Source organism: Anas platyrhynchos, chromosome 3 (genome assembly GCF_047663525.1).
Source record: "Anas platyrhynchos isolate ZD024472 breed Pekin duck chromosome 3, IASCAAS_PekinDuck_T2T, whole genome shotgun sequence".
In the NCBI taxonomy this organism is placed as follows: domain Eukaryota; kingdom Metazoa; phylum Chordata; class Aves; order Anseriformes; family Anatidae; genus Anas; species Anas platyrhynchos.
In genome coordinates this window covers 24,249,660-24,275,178 of record NC_092589.1, presented here as the reverse complement: position 1 = coordinate 24,275,178, position 25,519 = coordinate 24,249,660, and the positions used below count along the sequence as shown (strand labels likewise).

Below are 25,519 nucleotides of genomic sequence, written 5' to 3'. Positions count from 1 at the left end.
ACACCTCACATCATGGGTTCCCTGACGTTATGAGTAGCCTTGTTAAACTTGTATAGATGCTTGTGAAGTCGATTATCCTATGGGTGGGAGCCAAGATTCACTTTCTGGCTTGAAATTCATCACTTCTGCTTACAGACAGTATCCTTCCTTTCAGCTTTTATTTATTGCTCTTTTAGTAAATGTATTACGGTGGAAGGAATCATTATGACAGCTCTGGATAAAAATGTCCTTGACTTATATCATCTCTTCTCTTTATCATGTGGCAAAGTGCAACTGGTTAATTTACAATTCATCCCATGTGAAGAACCTGCCCACATTTTGTAGAAATGTTTGTTATTTTCCTCCTTTAGACACCTGTTCAATTGCCTGTGGATTGGCCAGTGTGCCTGTAAAAAGTGGTCTCCAAAGGGATGTCCTGGCTGGGGACAGCTGGGGTACACTCCCTTTCTGTTCCTCTGCTGTATTATCTCCTTCACCATCACACGGAGATGTGAAAACAGGGTGTGGAAATCAGCCTTTCTGTCCTGCTTTTTCTCTCACTTGATAGATGCAGAAACTGGGGTAGGGTAGGGAGTTCTACTTGTAATATGCCCTGGAAGGGAGTAAGTCTTAATTTCGTTTATTTATTTATTTAAGTCTCAAAAATGATGATCTGATTATTTCAATGTTTACTCTGTCTATTAAAGGATGATGCTTCTGTGTACAGTTCTAGCAAATCCGAGCCTTTCTTTGCAGGGAACACTTTGTTAATGACTTCTTTCGCATGAGCTCCCTATCCTTTGTTTTCATTACTTAGGCTCCTACTATCGGGAAGATGAATAGCTGGTTGCTAGTGGCTGTCACTGTTATCACTTAGCGCCAGGTGATATAGTAGTAGCCTGCACTGAGTATGTTCCCCCTCTACTCTGGACATGCAGCTTATCCGTAAAACTAACAGTTGCTTCACATTCAATTTGTCATCCCTGTCCTTGAAAATAGGAGCAGATTTGTGGATACTCCCCAGTGTGCAATACACATCTCGTTCGCTGCAGCAAAAGTTGATGAGTAATTTGGGGATGGGGAAGGAGAAGGACGTGGCTTCCAGTAAATAAGAGCCACTGGAGGCAGAAGCAGAGCTGGGTAGACAGGTAGCGAGGAATGCCAGATACACGGACTAGATGGGTTGTCACTGCGTTTTTCTGTTTGTCACTGCTGATTAAACCTCTCATTTGGATCTCATGGGGGTGTGATTCTGTACTCCTTCCACTTCATGCCAAGCTTTTCACACTGCAGTGTTCATCCTGGGAAATCTGTGTGTCGTTTCACTTGCTGCACTTCTGTATTGGAGATCTGATATCAGACGCAATCATTGACCAGCCCGGTTTCAAAAATCACTATTATTTATTACAATATATTGATCATCTTTCTTTGGAAAATAGGTCTCATATAAGGTGCCTAACACCAAGCCTTAGGATTGCCAGTTCCTCTGGAAATTTTTGTCGGTAGTCACATGAGCAGGGCCCTGTCCCCCTTTCCCTGCCTTCTCTAGGGAAACAGGATGCTGTTGTCTTACTCAGCACAGCTTGCATCCATCTGGCACTGCAGCCATCTAAACCCAATTAGAGAAAGCGCAAGAAAGAAAAAGCAGTGAAAGCTGATTTTCTGAAATTGTGCTACCTTTGTTATCAGCCTGTGATCAATGTGGTGGTAATTGGTGACAACAGCTGAGGAAATGCTGGCTATTGCAGAGGGTGAATGTCCATATCTGTCATCTGAGTCCAACTTGCTTATCTTCAAATCAGAGCATGGGGTCATTAAAACAACATAATATTATTACATTGATGGAGCAGACAGTCTGCTAAATTCTTGGATACCAGATGGCAAATGCAGCTTGAGTTGGCAAATTGTTGCTCTTCTTCCTGCCGTGAAAAGGCTTTTTAGCTACAAGCATAATAAAAACAGAACAGAAAACCAAGGAGAAATTTCCTTAATCAAACATAAGAGATTTGAAAGAAAATAGTAACACCAAAAATTTTAGACAAAAGTATAAGAACAGATTTTGTTCCGGTGCATTCTGATTCATTCTTCTTGCATGAGAGCTCTGAGGCAAAGCCTGCTGCTTTTACTGTACAGAGAACCCTAATGACCTCAACAGGAATTTGTTATTAAAACAAGGTAAAATAAAATGAGGAAAGGAAGAGAGTGTTAAAAAGGTAGAATTAATAAGGAATAGCTGATGATAAGGACCACAAAAGTAAAACCTCTGAAATAATGAGGCTGTCTACATACAAGATATGTCACTCCACATGAGACTACACGAAGCCTTGGAGGTATGCTTTAGTAGGCTGTCCTGTCCTGCTGGTGGACTTGTTGGATGGAAAACTAAATCTTCCCATCTCTAATTTCAAAAAATCTAGGAAACCTTCTGGGGCCTTGCAAAAATGAAGAGATTATACTGCCTTTTCAGTATATGCACATAATGTGCCTTCAAATGCAGTCATAAAAACCTCTGCAAATCTAAATCCCAACGGCAATCAGTGTATTTGGTGGAAATCTCAAGAGACCTAAGTTGCCTAGTCTTCACTGTACAAACAAATAAATGCCACTTGTCCTGTAATTTTCATCATGGGATCGAAATATGTTTGGTTTCATATGTCCTCAAAGATGAGGGCTCCAATTTCTATGAGTCTGGCATTTCTTTCTGGTGGTATCACTCCTGGCTGCATCCTGTAATGCTTTCAGATGTTGTGGGGAGTGCTTTAGTCTGTGAACGGTACCAGGACAGCCTCTAACTTTGTCAGCTGTGGATCTAAATGTAGAATCCAATTTCTTTGATCTGTCCTTTTTTTTTTGTCTTTTTTTTTTTTCCTGGTAACAAATCTTCCCCACATATTCATTCTTGAATGAGTAGGACCTTAAATAAATGAAGAAATTCACGCGAATTTTGATAGAGAGGATTCTGTAGGAGTTGAGGTTATCCATTGAAATGCCCTCTGCCTCTTCCTTTATGTAGCACACCATGTGTGCTGCTCTCAGACATATTGCTGTGTGTGAGAACACAAGAACAGTTGCACAGGGGCCAGCCAGAAGCCCACCTACCTCCATCTCTCCTTGCCAAAGCAGATTCATAAGGAAAAATAATGAAAATGACAAGCATCTAATGATACTTCTCCCACTCTCTAATGACTTGCAGGTTGGGGATTTCCTGAGCCAGAGAACATACTGACTTTGGAAAGTGGGCCATTTGCCCCAGACTAGTGGTTTGTGATGTGATTGTCCCATTCATTTTGCTGGCACCATTTAGAGAGCATTTTGATCAACCCAGATTCTTGCCTCAAACTAGAGTGCTCATTTGAGTCCTGCTTATTTATCGTTGTTATGAGTTTTCCTGTTTGTGGCCTTCTCATTTAATGACGAGTGCTGCAGATGGCTTATAAATTGAGACATATTTTAAACTAAGTATGAAGCTGGTTGTGTAACCTCAGCTGCCTTGGGATTTATACTGGGGAAAAAAAAAAAAAAGACTTTCCTTGCAAGTACTCAACAATCACTGCTCAGTGAATGAAGGCATGGATGTCATTTTACATCAGCTCTACTTGCTTACATTCCTTGTGGCTGGAGGCAGAATTTAAAAAGCCATTGGATATGGCTGATAGAGGGAGGTAATAAAACAGCACAGAGGAACAAAGAAATGCAAACTTAAAAAGATAACAGCATCCCTCTAAAATGAGCTCTTCCTAAGGTTTATGTTTTTAGGGAAAAGGAATTGCTTGTCTTCTGTATTGTATTTTCTGCTGCACAGGCAGAAATAAGGAAAGGAAAAGAAAAGATAAAATAAAAGAAAATATAGCAGTGCAGTTGTAGCTTAATACTCAAAAATCAAAGGAAGGTTTATGCTGTGAGATTCTCAGGATGTGATTAACCACTTCATTTTCCCTGCTGTCAGGCATCTTTGATGACTGAGGGGACTTTGACAGGTAGAGGAAACATTTGAAAGAACTGCTCTGCACCTCCTGACCTCCTCTGTGAAGCCCCTCAATTTGCTCATCTGAGTGCTGATTCCTTGCTGCTGTTCAGTAGCAGCGTTTATGGTGGCTTAATACCATCCTCAGAGGAGAAGGGAACCTGCATCATCCCGACAAACGATGGCCTGGCTTCTTGCCATGACCTCATGTGCTGCTGCTGCATTGCCTGGTGCACAACAGCGGGCACAATACCAGCAAGGCCAGGGCACCACAGCCTGATGCAAACTGTGCAGGTCTTCCCAGTGACCCAGAAGCTCCTCTAATTGCATTGCACTTGCTGCCCTGGCTTTCCGTCAGCTACTAAACAAGATCGTGTTTTAACTGTGTAGCTGGCTTGGGCCTAAGCTACCTACCAGATGGCTGGGAGGAAGAGGTGGTTCGCAGAGGTGCTCCCTTGGTGTCATGCGTCAGGTGTTTTCTATACATGTTTTCTTCTGATTTTTTATTTTATTTTATTTTTTTAAGAGGTGATTCTGGGCAAACTCAACGTGAACTGTTGTGCATCTTCTCCTGTCTGGGCAGGATGAATACTCTTGGACTTTCTATAACAACAACAACAACAAAAAAAAAAACAACACAACAAAACAGAATAATGTGTACTTTCAAAAAACTTTCAAAAGGCTTTGAGAAGGAAATATATCTGCTATAGTGAGACAGGGTTACACAACATTACGTGTTCAGTGCCATTTGAGAGTCTGTAGAATACCACACGGTCTGTTTCTGTCTCTCCAGAGGGGTGAGGGCCTCTCATGGATCTTGTGTTGTATCTGCTAGGCCTGTGTGGACAACTCAGGTGCTCCAGGATGGCCCCGTGCAGCTGAATCCAGACAACCGAAAGTATCCTTCAGCTGTATACAAATATCCTGAGGTGGGACGCATGCACCCATACTATATACCTGGTGGAAGTTGGTCTCAGCCAGCAGTGGTGAGTGCAGAGTGAGAACCTGCGTAGGGGGGAGCACAAAGCCACTCTCGGCCCGGTGCTGTGGGCCAGTTGCAATAAGCCTGCAGAAACCTGGCAGACCTTAACATGACACCAGCGAAAGTTTTAGCTAGATAAGACCTGAACTTAAAAAGAAGTGTAAAGGCATTACGACTTAGATCTCTACAACCTTGTTCTTGAGTATCCTCTGGCTGCCTTTGGCCATTTTGGCAGTGCATAGCTGCTGCAGCTAAGCATGAGCAGCTGTACTAGGACACAAATGCTTCTGCATTTCTGCAAGAAGCAGAACACCGGTCAGGCAGGCTCGTTCAGTACTGCACGCCAATTTTCACCAATGCGAAGTGAGTGTAAAACGTGACCTGAATCAATCCTGTCCTCTTTCTTGCTGCACAGAGGGGTGAGGGCCTGGGGGAGCCATGTGTGTACTTTGATGGAGCTACTGATGGAGACAGTAAGTTGTATCTCACCAGGCTTTTCGACAAGCCCACGCTTACATGAGGCATATGGTGTGTAGGACAGGCAACCTTATATCCAAGGTGGCTTTTGACTGACAGTGCAGTTTATGAAAGCATTTCTAACAGAACCCAGCCTCCAAAAACCCAGCCACAAAAAGCTACCTGAGCAGAGAGGCATTATGGTGTGGGCCAATTCATCTGTGCGTAGAGAACATAGTGCTTGTGGCAGCTGCTTTCTCATCCCAGGAACCAATTTAGCATCCCCTTCTCCATATCACTCAGACAATAAATTACACTTTAATCTAAATCTTGTACATTATTCCTACTACAATACCTGGGCATTTTCCCCATATCTTTTTTCAACATCTCCCTTGGACCCTCTTTATCAGGTATACTGTTTCATATTAAGTGAGTTATTGGGTTTGCCAGGTAAGGCATTTATGCTCAGCATGAAAATGAGCAATACACTGTCCTTAACATTATTCTGCTTCAACGAACAGAGTAGAAAGCCCAAGCTGCAAATTTACCTAAAGAAAAGAAAGAAAGATGATGTGAGGAAGTATCTTATTTGGATGGAGTTATTTCCTGAATATTCTGCCTTCAGTCAGCCACGTGCATGTGAAGTCTGTGGAAAAGCATGTCAGGCAGAGGATGGGGAAAGGGAGAATTTTTATCACCAACCAACACAGTGATGTGCACAGCAATACAAGTCTCTGCTGCAATAAAATTATTTATGCATGGGAGTGTGCCTTCATCAGGGGATCTTACAGTGCCCAGCTCTTTAATATTCTCTAGCATGCCGATCAAAGTATGCTACAGATCATGGAGCAGGGGGCTCACATTGATGTCGCTGAACTTAGAACAAACACTTGAATACCATGTTGATGGGATTCAAGTTAATTTTCTAGATTTTGAACTATTAATTTCTCTACTGTCTGAAGAAAATTACAGTTTGGACCAGAATCTGTTGTCATCAGAGTTGGTCTGTATATCCATGTAAAGAGTTTGTATGAACAGTAAGGATTGCAGTAAAAACTGGTGAATGCAGAAAATTCTTGGCTCCTGTGGAAGTGATGGCTTCTGCAAAATCGCAGCAGGGAAGCAGATGTTTTGATTCTCCACCAGAAGGGTGAAATTAAATTTTGATTCAAGTCTGGCTGCCATTTATCCGAGTTCACCTTAGCTGCTGTTGTACACCATGTGATGGTTATGTTCTTGGGGCATCCAGAACAACTCTTGCAGGAGGCACTGAAATGACTCAGTATTATTGGCAAATAAATACTAGGAATGTTGAAATGCTTAGTTTGGGTCAAAAACTATAGAAATCTTTGTTTAGCATGCTGCATTTATGCAGAAATCCATTTTCTATTTTTATTTTCTGTATTTCCTGTTGTTGGCATTTGCATTTAATAAGATCATAATGTTTCAAAGCTTAAATAGAATGAGACGAAAAAAATAGAAACAAAAGGCTGTTGTCTTTGATCACTGGGTAATAGGACGTGCCACAGGACACTATAGATCGCCTGTTTGTGATCCCAGCAAGTGAAATGGGCAAGGAGCATCCCTCCCATTCAGAGTAGCTCTGAACCAAGTAGCAAAGAGGTCTTTCCTATGGGAGCAATTCCAATTATTCCTGGGTAGTTTGTTGCCTTTGCAGCATTATTTTATCTGAGTTAGGCAATAACATGGATTTGCTAATGGTGATTTTCATACTGCTGTACGTGATTTTTGCTTTCAACCTAAGACATAAGTGTGGATTTACAGTACAACAAAGACATGGACCTGTTAGAACAGGTTTAGAGGAGGGCCACAAAAATGATCAAAGGGCCAGAACACCTCTCCTGTCAAGAAAGGCTGAGAGAGCTGGGGTTGGTTAGCCTAGAGAACAGAAGGCTCTAGGAAAACTTTACAGTGGCCTTTCAAGACTTAAAGGGATGGAGAATACTTAGGAATGATGGAGAGAAACTTTTACAAGGGCGTGTAGTGGTAGAACAAGAGGCAACAGTTTGAAATTGAAAGAGGGTAGATTTAGATTAGATACTATGAAGAAATTCTTCACTATGCAGGTGGTGAGGCCCTGGCACAAGCTGCCCAGAGAAGCTGTAGATGCCCCATCCCTGGAGGTGTTCAAGGACAGGCTGGATGGGACTTTGGGCAACCTGGTCTATTGAGAGATGTCCCTGCCCATGGCAGAGTGGTTGCACAAGATGACCTTTAAAGGTCTCTTCCTATTGCAATCATTCTGTAATTCTAGGATTGTATGATACTACATGACCACTGCATCACTGAGATTCTTTCATAGCATTTTTCCAGGAAAATTTTGTATTTGTTCTGCAAGAGAAAGCATAGACCTGAGTGAGGCCTGTAAACATGATAGGCAGAAATAACAAGCCATAGGTTTTTATTTTATTATTATTATTATTTTTAATTTCCTTTTACATGAATACCTACACATTTATGTTACTCTATGGGCTTCAGTAGGATAGTCTTAATAAGCACTACTAAAAAGGAGAGTGACTCGTATCATGCTTAATTTCTGCATGAAACTAGGCTTTCACTTGGGTGGTGAGTAAGAGCGATATCTGAGATGGATTGATTTATGTCCTGCATTTATAAAATCAATTTGAATACAGCTAGAGATTCTCTACCACAATTACCCTCATCCTCCTTGCTGCTTATATGTCACACTTGCTTTTTTATCAAACAGCAAACTCTTGAGGGAGATAAGCTCTTTTATTTTATTTTTTAACTCACTGTTTGTATTGTGTCTAGTATGACTGGGGTTCTCTCTCTCTCTCTCTCCTCTCTCTCTTTTTTTTTTTTTTTTTTTTCCTCCCTGCTACTGCACTATAATGATTAAATAACAATGGAAGCAATGGAAGGAATCTCTTGGGCTAAAGCATCTGCCTAAAATCTGAAGTCTCGCTCAGAATGATAGTCCTTTGTGCCTAAGCCAAGGTTTTGCTGTGCTTGCACACTACCATTTTGTGACACAGCAAACTGCACTGCAGAAAGCTGAGGGCTACTGATAAAAACAGAAAATGGTGAGAAAGGCAGCAAATTTAGAAGAAATATAATTATGATATATATATATATTCCACAAGAATTAATGAAAAATGCTGGCTAAAATGCATGGGTGAGCTCTGAAAGCACGATGTGGTGTCTGGGATTGTCTATATTAATATTTGATGTGAACAGCACTGGGTCTAGCGACTCGGTCTAGGGAAGATAGGTGTTTTTTTCCTGACAATCTAAATGGACAGTGGTTGAATAGTCTGCCTTTTACAGCTGTGTGAGGCAAAAAGACATTTGTCACCCAGTTGCATTGCTACAGTCTTGGACTCTGCTCACTAACACAGACACTGAGCCTACTCCTCTAGAAGCAGAAAGCTTAGACACGTCTTATGTGTCTTAGTGAATGCACAGCTCTCGGCTTCCTTTGCCGTTAATTGGCTGGTTATCACCCTGCAGCTTTTACTGCTGCAACAGCTTTTTTTTTTTTTTTTTTTTTTTTTTTTTTTCCCCCTTACTCAGAAACAAATTATACTTTATTTTGGGTGTAACTCCATACTTGTTGCATGTGTAAGTTCATTGTTTTGTTCCTTGGTCAATGCTAGATAATTCCCTGTTACTGTCTGAGGTTTGTCTTTCTCTCCTGCTATTTCTTTCTCTGTCTCTTGGGAATTAATAAAAGCAGGAAGACCTGAAAACAACTCATCTTCATTTTCGTGTCCTAAATAGGAGGGTCTTAGGTATATTCTTGTGAGCTTCTCTCCCAGACACCTTAGAAACACCCAGTATGAACGTACCAACAATCTGTGCTGTGCAGCACTGCACTGCTATGGCAAAGTATCTGGTGTTGGCCATGGAGAAAAGCAGTAGTTTCCTAGTGGCCTGATATCTGTTTTTCAAATGCTCTCGTCTGTACCTGAGTAATGGTATCTGAATGATGGCCCATTAAGAAGAGGGAGATAGAAAGGAAATGCTCTTTGGGATAATAATGGGGAAGTATCAGTCCTGCACCATCCACAACGTGCCCATGTATACTATTTACAAAGTAGGTGTCACACAACCTGGGGAACTGGGGGGACAGTTAATGTGTAGAGGCTGCGCTGTTGAGTAAGTGCCACTGGAAATCTGGCCTGAACCAGAGACAGAAGTTCATTCATATTTGTTGTAACCAGCATCAGAAAGAGTGATGAGCTGGTAGGCCCTTCTCTCTGAGATGACATGCCCTCAGTGGGTGTGCAGCAGGGCTCAGTTACATGTAAACTCCTCTAAGCCTGTAGCAGATTTGGGCTGTATTTAATTTATTGGTCCTTCTCTCTAGCAACTGAGTGGAGGAGGATGTCAGACATCACCCAGTTTCACAGTTAATGTGCTGAACTTGTTTCCAAGGTAAATATTGGACTAGCTTTTGGTAATTTTCCATCTCTCTCCCTATCTCATTCTCAATCTCTACAGTAGTAAATCAGCTGGAGGGTGTGCGAACAGTCTGTGAACTCCTTCACCACAACACACTGTGCTCTGAGCTCCATACCTGGAGTCAAGGAGCTTGGGTGAGATCAGGTGCTTTGTGTCAATGAAGTCACTTTTAATCTGAGATGCTTGCTGTACATTCCCACGTTGTTTGTGCCATGTAAAATAATCTTCAAGTTGCTCAAGATACAAGATTTTGAGAGGTGTCAATGAGATCTGGGGATTGTGAGTTTGGACTTTTTTCCTTCCATCTTTTTCTTCTGTAAGTGTTTCAGTGCCATCAGTACCACACCTGTGCTAGCTGCAACAGCTTGTGGTAGTCCTACACATGGTGTTTTCAGACTGGTTCTATTGATTTCCTCCTATTACCCAGCTCAGCATCTAGGAAGGAGCATTGCTGAAATTTTTTCACCACATTTGGGCACAAAAGATCCACCTCAAAATAGTTCTGCAGATAGCCACTCTTTCTGGTGTGCTAAAATGGTTTTCTGTCAGTCTCTGAGGACTTGGCTCTCTTCTAAGGCATTATCAACTTCCATGGAGTAGAACAGAACAATTTGGTGGAGGATTCAACACAGAGTATTTTATGTCTTTCTTTCCCCAATGACACAAATGACAACCATTAAAAACAATCAAACAAAAAAAAACACAAAAAGGATGGGGAACAAACTTCCTCCATACCACTAGCAGCTCAGCTCGAGAGCCCTGAGCATACGTAGAGAGGGTTTTAGATAAATAATGTTAAAAAGCTCCAGATTTCTCTGACACAGTCCTGACTTTAATGAGTTACTTCCCAGTTAAAATCTCTTTTGGTAACTGCTTGCATGAAGTTTTTCCATCTTCTTCTGTCTGCCCCTCTCTCCCTCCGGGTTCTGGTTTGGTGATAAATGCATGGTTGCTTTTTTAACGAGTCATGCTCAGGGCAAAAGGATGCTGAAGAAGGAGGTATACAACCCTTTTGGCAGCTTCGACACCAGCTCTTTTGGTGGTCATGCGCAAGTCACGCGGCCGTCCCTCTACCAAGATTCTTCTCAGAATAACAGGAGTCATTCACCCTTTTCTATCTACATCACTTGAATGTTGTGGTTATTAATTTAGCAGTGTACTGGACACAGTTGTGGATTGCAGCTTTCCTCATGGCAGTTGCAATTGCATAGGGAAAGTCCTAGAGGTAAGGAGTGGAGCAGACACCTCTGAACCTGTGGTATTCAGGTTGTGAAAGGAAATCCATGTGAGCAGCATCACGCGCCTTTGGGAGCAGTGGTGTGTGTTGGTGCACCATTGCTTTCACTTGTCCTGATGGAATAAGAACAGGAGTGCCTTCCATTAAGAGTTATGATGACAGTGTTTGCAAATAGAGCTTTATTTCTGAGCGGTTGAGGAAAAGCACGTCAGCAACAGTTGCTCTGAATGAATAGTGTGATCTGAATTCTGTGATTTTATAAAGTGATTAAGTGACTTTGTACTTTGTTCTCTTTTGCTGGAATGAAACAATACATTTTCATGCCAGTCTGTTGTCTTTTAATAGTGTATTTTTTATTACTCTGTGTTGAGATAAATTTCCTTTGATTCCCACAACAGATGATAAGAGAGAATTAAAAAAAATCCAAAGGCTTGCAGTTAAAATACTCAGGTGAATTAAACAAGAAATAAGGCTTAAATCAGCTGAATCAAATTACTTTTTGGTTGTGAAATTACCTCTGAGTTGTGAATCAGAAGATTTGGCTCCTGTTTCTCCTGAACATTTATTTCTGTTTTTCAGCCCCCATAAGTTACTTTGCACTTCCTAACGCTGCAGTTTCATCTGAGCTTTGCAGATGTACTGCCCTCCTTGCAAGGCAGGTACATACTGTCTTCAGTTTCCTGATGAGTAAGCCAAGGCACAGAAGTCCTCGGTGAGCTGCTGAAGGTGATGCAGGGGTTGAGCCAGGGCAGATCCATGAGGCTAACACAGGGCCCTGTGCGTTGGCTGAACTGTTACAGCTTGACGAGTGAGCTCATTTCCACGGGGCCCTTAGTGTGGCTTGGAGGTCACGCTGGTAGGTTTGTGTAATTTGTTAAAATGTATTTTAGTAGATTCGGGTACAGTGTGAGCACATCACTGGACTGTAACCTGGGTTGTAAAGAGCAGCAGCATGACATCATCCCTGCCTATTAGGCAGGCAGCGATCTCTGCAGCGCAGGGGGAGGGAATACACTGCCCCTGGATCTCTTGCTCTAGAGCAGGCGCCATGGATGTGAATAAAATCAGTGATCAAAAGGGGAAGATCTTCAGAAGGAAATGATCAGTGGGGTTGCAGAAGGGAATTCTCTTGCTTTGGTTTCATTGGGGAAGAAAGAAGGGAAAGCCACAGGAGCCATGAGAAATCAAAGCGTGAAATACTCACAGGGAACAAATGGTTGGTAGCTTTAACAACCATTTTAACAGGGTCAGAGAAGAATAAAGGGACTTATTGAGTTCACTTGCTGAGACAGAGCTTATACAATGCTCATTTGGCTGGCAGAATGGAAAATGGCAGCAATCCTGGGAGTTCAAGAACAACCCTTGGGCTGCAGACACATGATTACATGCCAATGAAGAATACAGTTAATTAAGGACAGCAGAACAGAAGTAGCTATACTTTGGTGTCATGCTTTGCCTTGTTCTTCATTAAGACTGTCCTAGTTGCTTTTGGAAGCTTCCAAAATTTGCTACAAAAATGTCATAATTCTCTATTGCATGGAAACATCTTGAAGGATAGTTACAGGATGCAGGAGGAGATTGAGGTTCCAGTCATGCAAAATAGTTTCTCTCTGAATATTGCAGGATATCATCCTATCCCCTGCTACCAACTGACCCTGCTTCTGGCTCGGTGGAAAATGTTGTGGTGCTTTTACCTTTCTGGGCAGCTGAACTCTACCACAACCGCTCTCTCACTCCCCCTCCTCAGAAGAGGAGGGGAAGAAGAAAAGAAAAAAAAAACAATTCACAATTTGAGATAAGGATAGTTCAATTAAAGGAAAAGTAATTATTAAGGTAAAGTTATTATTAAGGGAAAATTAAATGATTTAACTAAAGGGAAAAGAAAAGGGGGGGAGGGGAACCAATCAATGAAAAACAAACAAACAAAACCCAAGCCAAATCAAAACAACAACAACAAAACAAACAAACAAAAAAAACACAACACAAGCAAACAAAAAAACAAACCCTGTTCAGAATGAAAGCCTAATGGGGAGACTGTTGAGAGTCTTCCAGGCAAGAAGAGAAGAGAGATGATGATTGACTGGGTAATATGCATTTAGGGCACATTTTGTTTCGTGCTAGAGTTAGAGGCTAAAGAACTCCAGCACCATAAGTCAGTGATTACCAGAAGATTTCAGGTACCTCAAAGGTTTTGATTCCAGTAGTGAAGCCAACCAAAGGTTATATCTGATTTTAGTAGGAGCATGATAAGATCAGTGTTGGGGGCATAACAAAAGCCTCCATGGGATCTGGAATATTATACTGAAGTTTTTTAGCATCTGCTAACCTTAATTGGTCTACACAGGACAACAGATCAGGATGTTCTGAGACACAGCATTGTCAAGCCCCGGCAGTTTTCTGGACTTTGCACTAGAAATGCCTCTTGTTTGCACATCTTTCATCATGAAAGACCAAGCTGTGTAGAAACAAACCAGCCAAATTCAAGCTGTGATCTCTTCTGCCAGGCTGGTGCCCAGCAGTTCTATTAATTATGTCTATTTTGTCTAGGAAAAAAGGTCCAAACAAATTTACTTAAGCACCAGTTTAAGTTAAGAATTAATTGTACAACCATTTCTTTAGCTCATAGCCATCCAGCTCCCTGGCACTACTTGTGTGTTAGCAGATGTAATTTTGCTTCCATGTGAAACATCTGGTTACTGAACAGAGGCAAGATATTTTAAAAAGTGTTTTAACTGTTTCCCCACAGGAAATAGAGTCCTGAAGCAGACACAGTTCTGTGTAAAATGGTTTATGTGGCAGAGAAAAAGATTTAGGTGAAAAAGAGGGTCCATGATGTTCTAAGCATCAGGCTTTCTGTGACTTGTGGTCATCCAAGCCTGTTGAGTTTCATTCTCCACACCACCTTAAGAAGACCTGCCTCATTTCCCTTCTCCCAGTAGTGATCTTGCCTTCTGATTGCCCCTAGCTGCCTGCGAGATGAGAGCATGCACCATCCAAATGCAATGCTGAGGAAGTCCGTGGCATTGTAGGGCCACCATATTTCCTGTTGATGAAAAGAGAGGCTTTAACATTGTTTTTGCTGGCTGGCTTTTTTCAAAGTTGTACAGGAATCTTGAAAGGTCTGAAAAATCCATTCATAATGTCTGAAACTGTCACTTTTTTGTCTAGGATTATCAGAAGTCTTGCAAACTTCTGACAAGATGCAGCCTTTCTATAGCATTTCAGCACTACAATGTTTCAGCCCCTGTCAACGCCAGAAGAAATCACCAGTCAGACTACTTGCTAGATGAAATGTTATGGAAGATTCGGATTTACGTGAGTTTCAGGTTAGATTCTTTGTTACGTTCATGGCAAAGGGCTACAAAACTCAGAATGAGTTACTATGTCATGCATTATATGGCGTTGTCCGTCCATTAAAACATTTTACAGTACCTAATAGCTGTCATCCCCAATTACAAATGAGGAAGGGGAAGCATTAAGAGACTTGCCAAGGGTAACAAAACTTGTCACTGGGAAGAGCTGGAAACATGGCCTCGACCCACGAGCTCAGTGTTGCTCAGTGTCCTCCCATCACCTCCTAACAGTTCAGAGGGGAGATCCTAGCTCAGCTGAAGCTGTGGGAGTTTGATAGGTGACCTCATTGAGCCCAAAATATAATCCCATAGGATTATTCTGCCTTTGTTTAGATTATCCAAACTTCTTGTGACAGTCAATCAGTCTGGACTCTTTAAATCAGTGCTTTAAAGTCCGGACTCTTTAAGGCTTTCTTTCTTTTTCTGTGCTGGGGCATATTTCCTTCAGAAGAAGGAAGCATCTTGTGCTTCGTCTCAGCTGTGATGTGGCCTGTAGGTTGTATCTGCTTCACAGTCTAGACAGAAGCTGATTAACTCCACTGTACACACTGCACCAAAAATAATACTAAATAAACTTATATGTATATGTTTTAAAGTGCGTCAATTGTTTGATTCATCCTCTAGTATTTATTTTTAAAGAAAACGTGAAATTAGTAGAAGTTTCCATTGCTATATTGTCAATGAGTTGGTCAATGAGTATTACAACAAATATGAATGCCAAGGAGACAAACTCACAACCATAGCTGGGGATGCAAATAAACTTCTATTAACTGGAGCTCCAAAGATCAGCACAGCCTGCATTTCTTGGATCATATTCTGCTCATTTACTTCTTGAGGATTATAACTGAAAGTATCAAAAGATTTGAAGATGTGGAAGCAACTGTCTACTCATTTGTTTATTCAGTGCAGGAATATGTTTGCATTAGGCAGCCATCCAAAAGCAACTTCTATTAAAAGAGAATGGGTCACAGCAGGACACTTAAAAATGCCTTTTTTCAGTAGCATGCTGCAAGCACCCATTATTTCCAGTTGTTTTGTAAATGAATGAGATTTACTTTCTTATGTATTACTTACAACAAATAAAGTAGAAACAAAAGAAGTCTTATATAAGTGGAAAAATCACAGACATAAACAGATACATTTTCATTATATTTAAGTATTAAGTACTATTAGACAAAGTGATAGTGCCAAGTGAGTGCAGAAATCAAACAAGCTGCCATATTTAAAGAGCAATAAGAAAGCAAGTTAGTCAAATAAGACAAAAATAATGCTTTGTAGTTTGATGTCTCAAAGGGAAGCATGACCTTTCCAAGATCATACAGAGCTGAAAGCCACCACCCTCATTCATCCTGAATTGCAGCTTGCTCTTAAATCAAAGCTACAGCCTATGTAAAGGAAACAAGAACTGAGATTAGGTTTAGGCTGCTAAACGTGCAAGCTTGCCTGGGTTTTTCTCCTGTTGCTTTTCATATCTTCCAGGTTAAAGCCAATGCATGGACAGCTTGTTAGCATGAGCTGGCTGGTGGGCAGCACTGTGTAAAGGCATGATAAATTGATTACATGTCAAAGGACTGAGGTTTTTGTACAGCTGGGGGGCAGGATCAGGGTTTTTCACAACTGTCCTCAAGATAGATTTCTCTTTACGGGCATTTTAGCAAATCTGTGTAATCCATAATAGAGTTTTCTTGTCCTGCAGAATTGAAAATGAATGTGATAATCTGGAAGGTAATTAACTGACAGTCTTTCAAGAGGATGCTTATGTCATCCAATTTTTTATTTTTATTTTTTTTCTGAGCAGGTCTCTTATTTTTCTGGGATACTACCTACATTGGTCAAAAATTGCAGGGCATTAGGAAATCTTCAAATCTAAACTCTGTTTTAACTGTTGTTAGATGGTTGTGTCAGTTCTTATTTCCCTGTTCAACACTGTCTTGCTTAACCGGAGTGAAATCTTCTGCTCCTCAAGTATTATATATACTCGTCTCTTATTTGCTGTTTGGGAAAGAAGTGGAATTCTTATATGAATAACAGATAAGTGAGACCATATGTGGTATAATAGGTTGTATTCCCATTATGTTGCTCTTGGCACCTCTCGTATCCTCTGAGTAAGTATAAAACTGTGTCTCCCTTTTCCCCCTCCTCACAAGAACATAGACTCAGTTCTGCATTTGCCATTGTGCTGACTTCTAATGAGCCAAAAAAATCCAGTTACAAGCCTACCCTCAAGACTGTGTGAGTGCACCTCTTAAAAAGTGATTAATTTTAACATGGCTCACTAGGGTGTTTAGAGAAAGAGAGATGTCATGGTGTCTGGCCCTTTTGCTTGCTGGAAAGGCTAGGCATAAAATGCATTTGGGAAAGAGAAGTATGAGTGCATAAATCTGGATCAATTTGTATTTTTATCAATCTGCATTTTGAAGGAATTTTAAAAATCTAGTGGAGTGGTTTTGGAGATCTCCATCCGAAAAGTTGTTGAGGATTACACTTTAACTGGTGAAAAATCGGTACATTTAAGAACAAATTCACGGTGATACAAATAATCAGGACATTAGCATGGTATCAGAGGCATGAAACTGATGTACTTGCATTGTTTGTAAAACTTTAAAGAAACGTGCACGTAACCAAAACCGGGAGTAGACTGTGAGGGCCCAAACAGGGAAGTAAGATAGGTTGTCTTCTCCTTGTCAATGAATCAAGCAGCAGGATCTTATACTGGAGCTGAGAAGAACTGAAACAACTAAGCCACAGGATACAGAGTGCTATCTTAAGGATTGCATCTAATCCACAGCCACTGAAAAATGTTACGATCTTCAGAAGACCTTACTGAAAAATGATGTTGTTCTCCACATGCAGAATTTTTACTGGGAAGGGGGGGAGGAGGGTAGTAAAGAAAGGGGAGAAATCTGGTTTCCATTGGAAACATTTTAAAATGGAAATTTCCAACCACCTCTATAGTTAATGAGGAAATAGAACATTTTGTTGCAAAGATTTCATTGGGAAACAATTTCCGTTTTTCATCAGAAAGCTTTCCAGCCTGATTTTTCCAAGCGGCTCTAGTTGTCTCACATAGTGGCTGCTGGAAAGCTGGTGGAACAGATGGGGAAGAGCACAACTCTGCTGGCTTCCAAAGTGCAGCGTCCTGCAGTGGGGGAATTTCCCCAAGTGGGGGGCAGCAAGGGGATTAAGTGATACCCAGAGCAGTTCTGATTGCACTCATCGGAGGGCAGTGGTGCACAGAAGCATTGAGAAGCTCTGTGCTGTATCAAAGGGTCACACGACTTATTATACATGGCAGAAGGATCGTATCGTGCACCAGTGAGATGGAGTCTGTTGTGGGCTGGAAAATAGCAATGGCTGGACCTCAAAAAAGGCTTAGTTTCAGCTTGGGATACCATAGAAAAGTCAACATTTGCTAACAGTTACCAGCCTACTGGTATCTGAGACACCACATTTTCCATTTATACTTAGAGCAGGAAGTAACTGTGGTCTTTTCATACACCACAGTGTGGTAATTTTTTCTGGCGAATACTCACTTTTTAATGATGACCACTATATTTTCCGTTGTGTGTGCTAGAGCTTTGTTTAAAGCTTAAGGCAGTTGCGATGCTCAGTGTTAATCATTCATCCATATGGAAATGTAAGTAACATACACTTCATCAAACACTTAGTAGAATACTCACATGGATCATATACGGATGGAGTAGAGAAAATTCACCCCTGACAGTCCCCCCGCAGTCCTTGAGCATACATCTTCTGTCTTCTAAGTCTGCTGATACAAGTTTCTTTCTAAATCATCCTTGTGGCTCTGACAAGATCAGACCAAGTCAAGATAAAAACAGCTACAGCTGTTCCCTTCCTTGCAGGTCAGATCTTTCTTCTTCACAGAGCAAAGGGCCTGTCTGTGCTGTCTGGTGTTTTTGAGGTCTGCATCCACAGCTGAAACCCCCACCCCAGCCAGCATTGCTGAGACTCAAACATCTCAGCAGAGTGATGCTGCAGGCCACAGCTGCTGGCCGAGTGACAGCACCAGCTCTTGCACAAAGTGCACTCGAGGGCACAACTCTACCTGTTAGCTCTATTTCAAGGGGTTTATGGCAAAGCTCTGGTGCACAGCAACAAGCCGGGGCCACTTACTTACCTTGGACATCTGGCTTGTGACACAATTTGCAAACATTTTTAGAAGCACAGTGAATAAGGTTAGGAGAATTTAGCTAGTTATTTTCATTTTTGCCTGCTACAGGTGCTGTGATCCATCAGCATAGCCAGGGCAAAGGACCACACCACTGAGCAGCTGATCGCACACTCGCAGGTATCTCTCTGTGGCTCAACAGAATACAACTGTTTCCTTTTCTGCAGATGAATGAAGACCTGATTTTACAAGTCCTCTGGTAAGGAAGGAATCGGAAATTTGTCCTCACTTAAAGATGTAGGGGGTCTCAGAGTAGGGGCTATGCTCCATCCATGTGGCTGCCATATTGATATGATTTTGGGGGAGAAGTAAGCTGTGCTTCTAGAGAAACTTGAACCCTCCCTGTCTGGAGGGAGAGCCTTTTTTTCTCTGAGAGAGCAGACGCCACCAGTAACTGCTCACAAACACAGCGAGGGCTGTTAACCACTTCCCCCCAGCGGCGAAGTATTCCCAGCAATATCACCCGTACCGCAGCCTATTTTGGGCTGCCCAGGGATGTGTGGTCCATCCCGTATGTGCAAGAAAATGAGTTGGTGTGGCAGAAGGTCACGGTTGCTGGATAGGGAGCCCCTCACTGAGCTCAGTGAGCAAAACAAGCATCGAGCAGAGGTGGACAGGACGCTGAGTGGGAATACAGAAGTACCTCCTGGGTTTGCAGGGATGGAAACAGGAAGAACCAGCCTTGGCTGGAGTTAAACTGAGGAGGAATGTGAAGGGCAGCAAAGGCGTTTCTACAGGTACATCAGCAGCAGTCCTGTCTTGCACTTCAGAGAACAGATTTACCGTTGGGTGATGGCTAGCTGATCACAACCCAGAAGCTGTCTCTCACCAGGCAGGTTTACAAGGACTGCTCTCCCTTCTAGGCAAATACTGAAAGCCCAGATTCCACCTGGCTTGGCATTTTGAAATTAGAGGGAAAACAGCAGGGAACTTGCAAGGCTCACAGGAGAGGCAGGGAGAACTGCGCCCTGGGGCTCCTAGAAATGCAGGATTTGTCTTCAGCTTATGGAAGTTATATCTGTTTTATGGCAATTGAAGGACCTGACCTGTTATATTTATTCTGCAGATGACCTCTCTGACCTGCTACTGTTTCTACTTTTTTAATGAGGTTCTCAAAAAACATTTATCTATTAAATCAGGTCATTAAAAAAATTACATTTCCTTCCTGAAGCCCATTGTGGTTTTTCTGTCTAAGAAAACTGGGACACACAACTATCATTTCCCATGTGCATGATCACAGAACAGTATCAGCAGAGACCAGGGCCATTTCTATAGATTGAACACTGTCCCTCTCCCCATCTTCAAGGTGCTAAATAAACAATAGTGCTCCAAAACCAGGGAACAAACCAAAGCGTGTCTTGTTAAACAAAACATTTCAAAGAAAAAGGGAAAACCTGCATTTTCAGTTGTCACCCCCCCCCCACACACACACACACAATTATCTATTTGTCTGACTCTAATTGTGTTTGAAGCCCAGATTTAGGTCATAGTGAGTGTTTGTCTGTATGAGCAGAGGTAAGGTTACAGAGGTGACAGCTTTTCCAACAGGTCAATCTGGAAGACCTTCAGAAGACTCGGAGGCCTTGCAGCACGCTTGGAAGCTGAATGTATCCATTAACAGTGTGGGCTTCTGAGGGAATTAACCAGGAAAAGCCTGTGACCATGTTGTAAATGTTTTTACTACCCAGACCAAGGAGGCTGCATACCAACTGACCTTCGGGGATGATTTGGGGGAGCAAAGTCCCTCCACTGTAAGTGAAGAACAGGTTTGGGACCACCTGATGGCACTGAACAGGTACAAGTCCATGGGGCCTGATGACCACATCCCAGGGCCCCAAGGGAGCTGGCTGATGGAGTTGCCAAGCCTCTCTCCATCATATTTGAAAACTGCTGGCAGTCAGGTGAAGTCCCTGGTGACTGGGAAAAGGGAAACATCACTCCCTTTTTAAACAAGGTTAGAAAGAAGGACCTGGGGAACAACAGACTAGTAAGCCTCACCTCTGTGCCTGGAAAGATCATGGAAAAGATCCTTCTGGAAGCAATGTCAAGGTACATGCAGGACAAAGACATGATTCGAGACAGCCAGCATGGCTTCACCAAGGGTAAATCGTGGCTGACCAATGTGGTGACCTTCTATGATGGAGTGACTGCATCAGTGAACAAGAGAAGACCAACCAATGTCATCTATCTGGTCTTCTGCAAGGCCTTTGACACAATCCCACTGGACATCCTGGTGTCAAAATTGGAGAGATATGGATATGATGGGTGGACCATTCAGTGGATAAGGAGTTGGCTTGAGGGCTGTACACATAGAGTGGTGGTCAATTGCTCTGTGTCCAAGTGGAGGCCGGTGATGAGTGGTGTACCCCAGGGGTCTGTCCTGGGACCGGTGCTGTTTATTATCTTTACCAATGACATAGTATGTCATTTAATATCTTTATCAATGGCATTAATGCCTTTATTAATGACACAGATGGTGGGATCAAGGGCACCCTCATCAAAATTTGCAGAAGGACACCAAGCTGAGTGATGCAGTTGATACAACAGAAGGAAGGGACACCATGGAAAGGGACCTGGACAAGCTTGAGAAGCGGGCCCACATGAACCTAATGAGGTTCAACAATCTAAGTGCAAGGTGCTGCACCTGGGTCAGGGCAATCCTAGACATGAGCACAGACTGGGAGAACTCACCAAGAGCAGCCCTGCAGAGGACTTGGGGGTTCTTGTGGATGAAAAGCTCAACAAGCCAGCAGTGAGCACTTGCAGCCCAGGCCAACTGCAGCCTGGGCTGCATCACCAGAGGAGTGGGCAGCAGGGCAAGGGGGGTGACTGTCCTTCTACTCTGCCCTTGAGAAGCCCCACTTGGAGTACTGCATCCAGGTCTGGGGCCCCCAGCACAAGAAGGATGTGGAGCAGGTCCTGAACAGGGCCACAAAGATGATCAGAGGGCTGGAGCACCTCTCCTGTGAAGACAGGCTGAGAGAGCTGGGGGTGTTCAGCCTACAGAAGAGAAGGCTCCAGGGTGACCTCATGGCAACCTTTCAGAACTTGAAGGGGACTTATAAAAAAGATGGGGAGCAACTCCTTGCTCAATCAGATAATGAGAGGAAGATGGGGAATGGTTTTAACTAAAAGAGGGAAGATTTAGATTAGAGGTTAGGAGGAAATCCTTCTCTCAGATGATGGTTGCCCAGAGAGACTGTGGATGTCCCATCTCTGGAGGTATTCAACACCAGGTTAGATGAGACCCTGAGCAAATCTGATGTAGTGGGCAGCATCTCTGCCCATGGCAGTGCGAGTTGAACTAGGTGGTCTTTGAGGTCCCTTCCAACCTAAGCCATTCTGTGATTCCATGAATTCTTGTTGAAGCTGAGACTGTGTCAGGGTGATTACTTTTTGCACACCTCGTAGAGGACCTTACCTGACTGTGTAAGGCACACTTTGTGTGCCATTGCAGTCACCTCTTTCCCACCAACAGGTTGATCTGAATCACTGATGACACTGAACAAGCTGAACTGCCAATACCCTGTGGCTAATGTTCTGCTTCTTACTGCTGGAAGCACAGAAACAGATGTCCTGGGCTGGCCTGGCTCTGTTCTTCTGGTGCTTGCAGCAAACTTCACATGTGGCACGTTGACATCATCCACCATGCAGATAAGATCTCCGCTGATGACTGTTTGGTCTGTTTTGGCTAAGACCAAAAAACATAGGCATAGATCCAATATAAAACGGCTAGCAAAGGTTGCACATATGACATCCCTGTTTGATTTAAGGTTGTTCTTCCATGTGGCAACAGGTTGTGAGGAGAGAGGCAATGCCTCTGTGACTTAACACTTTCATATTTTCCACTTGGTCTGTTTACAAGAGGCAAATCAATAGAGAATTTGCAAAGCTGTGAGGAGGCTGTAAAATTTTACAGCCATGACCACACTACATATGAGTGACAGAAGCACTGGTGAATTATGCAGCTTATGCCAAATAAGCAGTGATAAAACTTTTATAGCCCCATCACACATTTTGTATGTGTCATGTCTTTGCCTGGTTTTGTTAGTTTTGTTCTGTTTGTTTGCTTCTTTTAATTTTTGATTGAAACTAATTTGTTGCTATAGAAACAACTATATGCATTAAATTGGGCGGAGCACCCTTCTCTGAGGATGTCTCAAATCAGTTTATCATTTAATTTTAATGATGCATTGTAACAGTTTCTGCAGCAGTGTCATTTCATTGTTGTTTCATCCTTCCCTCCAAGGCCCCTTTTGTTTCTCCCACCTACATGCTTTCTCCTGCAGTATGAACACAGTGAGCTCTTTTGGGCATGAGCTTTCTTCATTTACCCTGTTTTTAACCAGCCTTTGAACATCCTCAAATGTAGTGGTGAACTAATCCTTAATTATAGCAATTTAGTCATAAAGAACTCAATTTTCCCCATTTTGCTTGGTCAAGGTGTACAAAAGATGTACAAAAAGGTGAAATTAATTCCATGTAGTCATGCAGTTGAGCATTATTAGAGATGGATTTCATACTGAAACAGATACAGATAGGTAGATTTATATATATACATATTCCTCCTTCCCCTCCTGCTCTTGTAATGCTGTATTTACAGATTTTCTAGTTTCAGAGGAGGCCAAGTTACCCTATTGTTACTTCAGTTTTGTTTTTGGTGTAAAAAACTCATTTGGTACTAATCTGGATGATCGTCTAAAAGATAAACTGAGTGTGAACTCAAGGTTAAATTGCAATTTTAAGACTGCTACCATGTGATTTGGACCTGAATTTCTTAGTACAGCTGCTGCCAGGCTGAATGTGGATTTTGGAAGGACAGTTATATTCCTTTTGGGGATTATACTGGAGTCAATTCCTTGTTTGCCAAAGATAAGTCTGAAATGATGGCAAACATTGAGTCTCACTCTTTAAACATCTGAGGGTGTGTGCTATACATAGAAACTCAGGTCTCGGGGACAGGGATTATTTTAAAAAGGGGTGAGCTGTCATTGACAATACAAAGGCATTGTATTTATCAAACCTCTGTACTCAATGGGAATGAAATGAAGCAGAATGAATTTTCTCCCATTTTTAGAGATGATTCTTTAGGAGATGGAACATGATGACTGTTAAACAGCATTCAGCAAAATAAATCTGTGCCCCCCTCCAGTTCTTTTATGAATGGTGAACAGTTCCATCAAAGTCAACAGTCATTTTCATTGTGTATAAAAAAAAAAGAGTGAAGATACATTTTTGTATTTGCATTGAGTTGGTTGACTTTGATTTGAGACAGAGATTTACCAGGTTTAAGACAAGGCATCTTTATTGTGATTCCCTTCCTTTCCACAGTGCAATTTCAAGGAATGAACCAGAGAGGTGTAATGTGACCAACAGTTTGGGAATAGCTTCACTGCTGCGGTTATCATTGCTGTGGTCCAAGGACCTCTCCTGCAGACTTGTGATACAGTGAGCACTGGGTCATGTCTCTAGTACAAATGAAGCATCTTTTGTCCCAGCATGGCCTACCCTTGGGAACGAGAGACGGAACAATGAAAAATTACAGGTTGCTGCCCCATTGCCAATCTCTGTATGAAGAGCCATGGTATATTTCTTGCTCATGCAATGCTGGGTTTTATCCAGCCCTGCCATCCTGCCATCCTGCCAAGTTAGTCACACTATGTACAGCTTGTAAATGTTTTGAAACTGTGAATGATATGTTTCTGAATAACTGTGAACATTTTAACGCATATTTCTTTAAATTTTTCCACAGATGGTTTGGAGGTTAGGCTGTGATTTATCAAATATTGGGATTACAAGGGGTTCTTTATAATCACAGCAAATCAGAATATTGTTTTGAAAACAAGCAAACAAAAAAACAACCACCACAAAAACTGATCTTTCTAGCATTTCTACACTATTGTCTTCAGATAGATGGAGTCAATTTTGTTATCATTTGGAGCTAAGAAATTCCAAGGCTGGTGAAACAAATATTTAGTCTTGTAATTTGTTGTCTTCATTTTGTTGGGATTATATTTCCTTGGATATGTGATGAATCTAGCATTAAACCTGTATGAAATACCTAATAATGAACAGGTAACAATGGGAATTGTTGCTCAAAGCAGAGCGACTCATGGTGAGATGCTATGGTGGCCTCTGGGAAATGCTCTGCACTCTGGCAGCCAGCATGGCTGCTCATGGATGTTCCCAGCTGGGAAGCATTTGGGGTCTGTGGATAAAGGACTGGAGGCACAGCACACATCACCGCATGCTGCTGCTCTTGCCAGCCCACTTGCAGACATCTCATCTGCGCCGTAGCAACATTTCAGCACTCTTATCTGTCAGCTCTCCCATGTCGTTTCCCTCACAGGGAGTGTTTTCCCTGTTATTTCCAGCCCTGCTGTCTTGGTGGGATGTGGCTGCGAAGCAAAGGGAATGGTCATGGAGACCAGTGCTGTTAATTTCGCCATGGTTTTGTGGAAGCATGTGCTTCTGGGTCCGAAGACCTGGAGCAGAGATCTACCAGTGCTGCTCCAGCCTCCCCTGCTGCTGCCACCAGGGAAAGCCTCTCCCCTGGGTGACTCGTGTGGGGCAAAGCCATGTGTTAATGGGGGAAATGGTGGCATTCAGGACCTCACTCTCATCCTCCAAGCTGCCCTTTTCATCAGTCTGGGCACGTGGGACCCCAGCAGTTGCACAGCTCTGCAGGGAGCAGGTCCCGGCCATGCTCCTGAGGCAAAGGGTGGACAGGCAGCGCTAGGCCATCTCCAAGGGCCTGACGGGATCCCGGGCCTGCCCGGAGTACGTTGGCTGGCTTGTAGAGCATATCACTTATTTTGTTGTTCTAAGGGCTGTTTGCACTGGTAAAAAGGTGCTTGGACACTGTCAGTGCTCCTGGTGGGATCAGCCAGGGTGTCACAGTCCACAGTGACCC

The 25,519-nt window shown here is 42.5% G+C and overlaps 1 long non-coding RNA gene across 8 annotated transcripts in view; it reads left to right on the top strand.

Annotated features, from left to right (window-relative positions):
* LOC106019054 (uncharacterized) overlaps window positions 1–25,519 on the top strand; it is a 177,971-nt gene that overhangs the window by 84,644 nt on the left and 67,808 nt on the right. For 7 of the 8 annotated variants that reach the window (XR_011808086.1, XR_005264810.2, XR_011808085.1 and 4 more), the window contains exon 4: window positions 18,658–18,805. This is a non-coding gene — a long non-coding RNA (uncharacterized lncRNA). Of the gene's footprint in view, window positions 1–18,657; window positions 18,806–23,937; window positions 24,332–25,519 lie in introns of those variants that run through there. The other variant, XR_011808091.1, reaches the window with a different exon arrangement.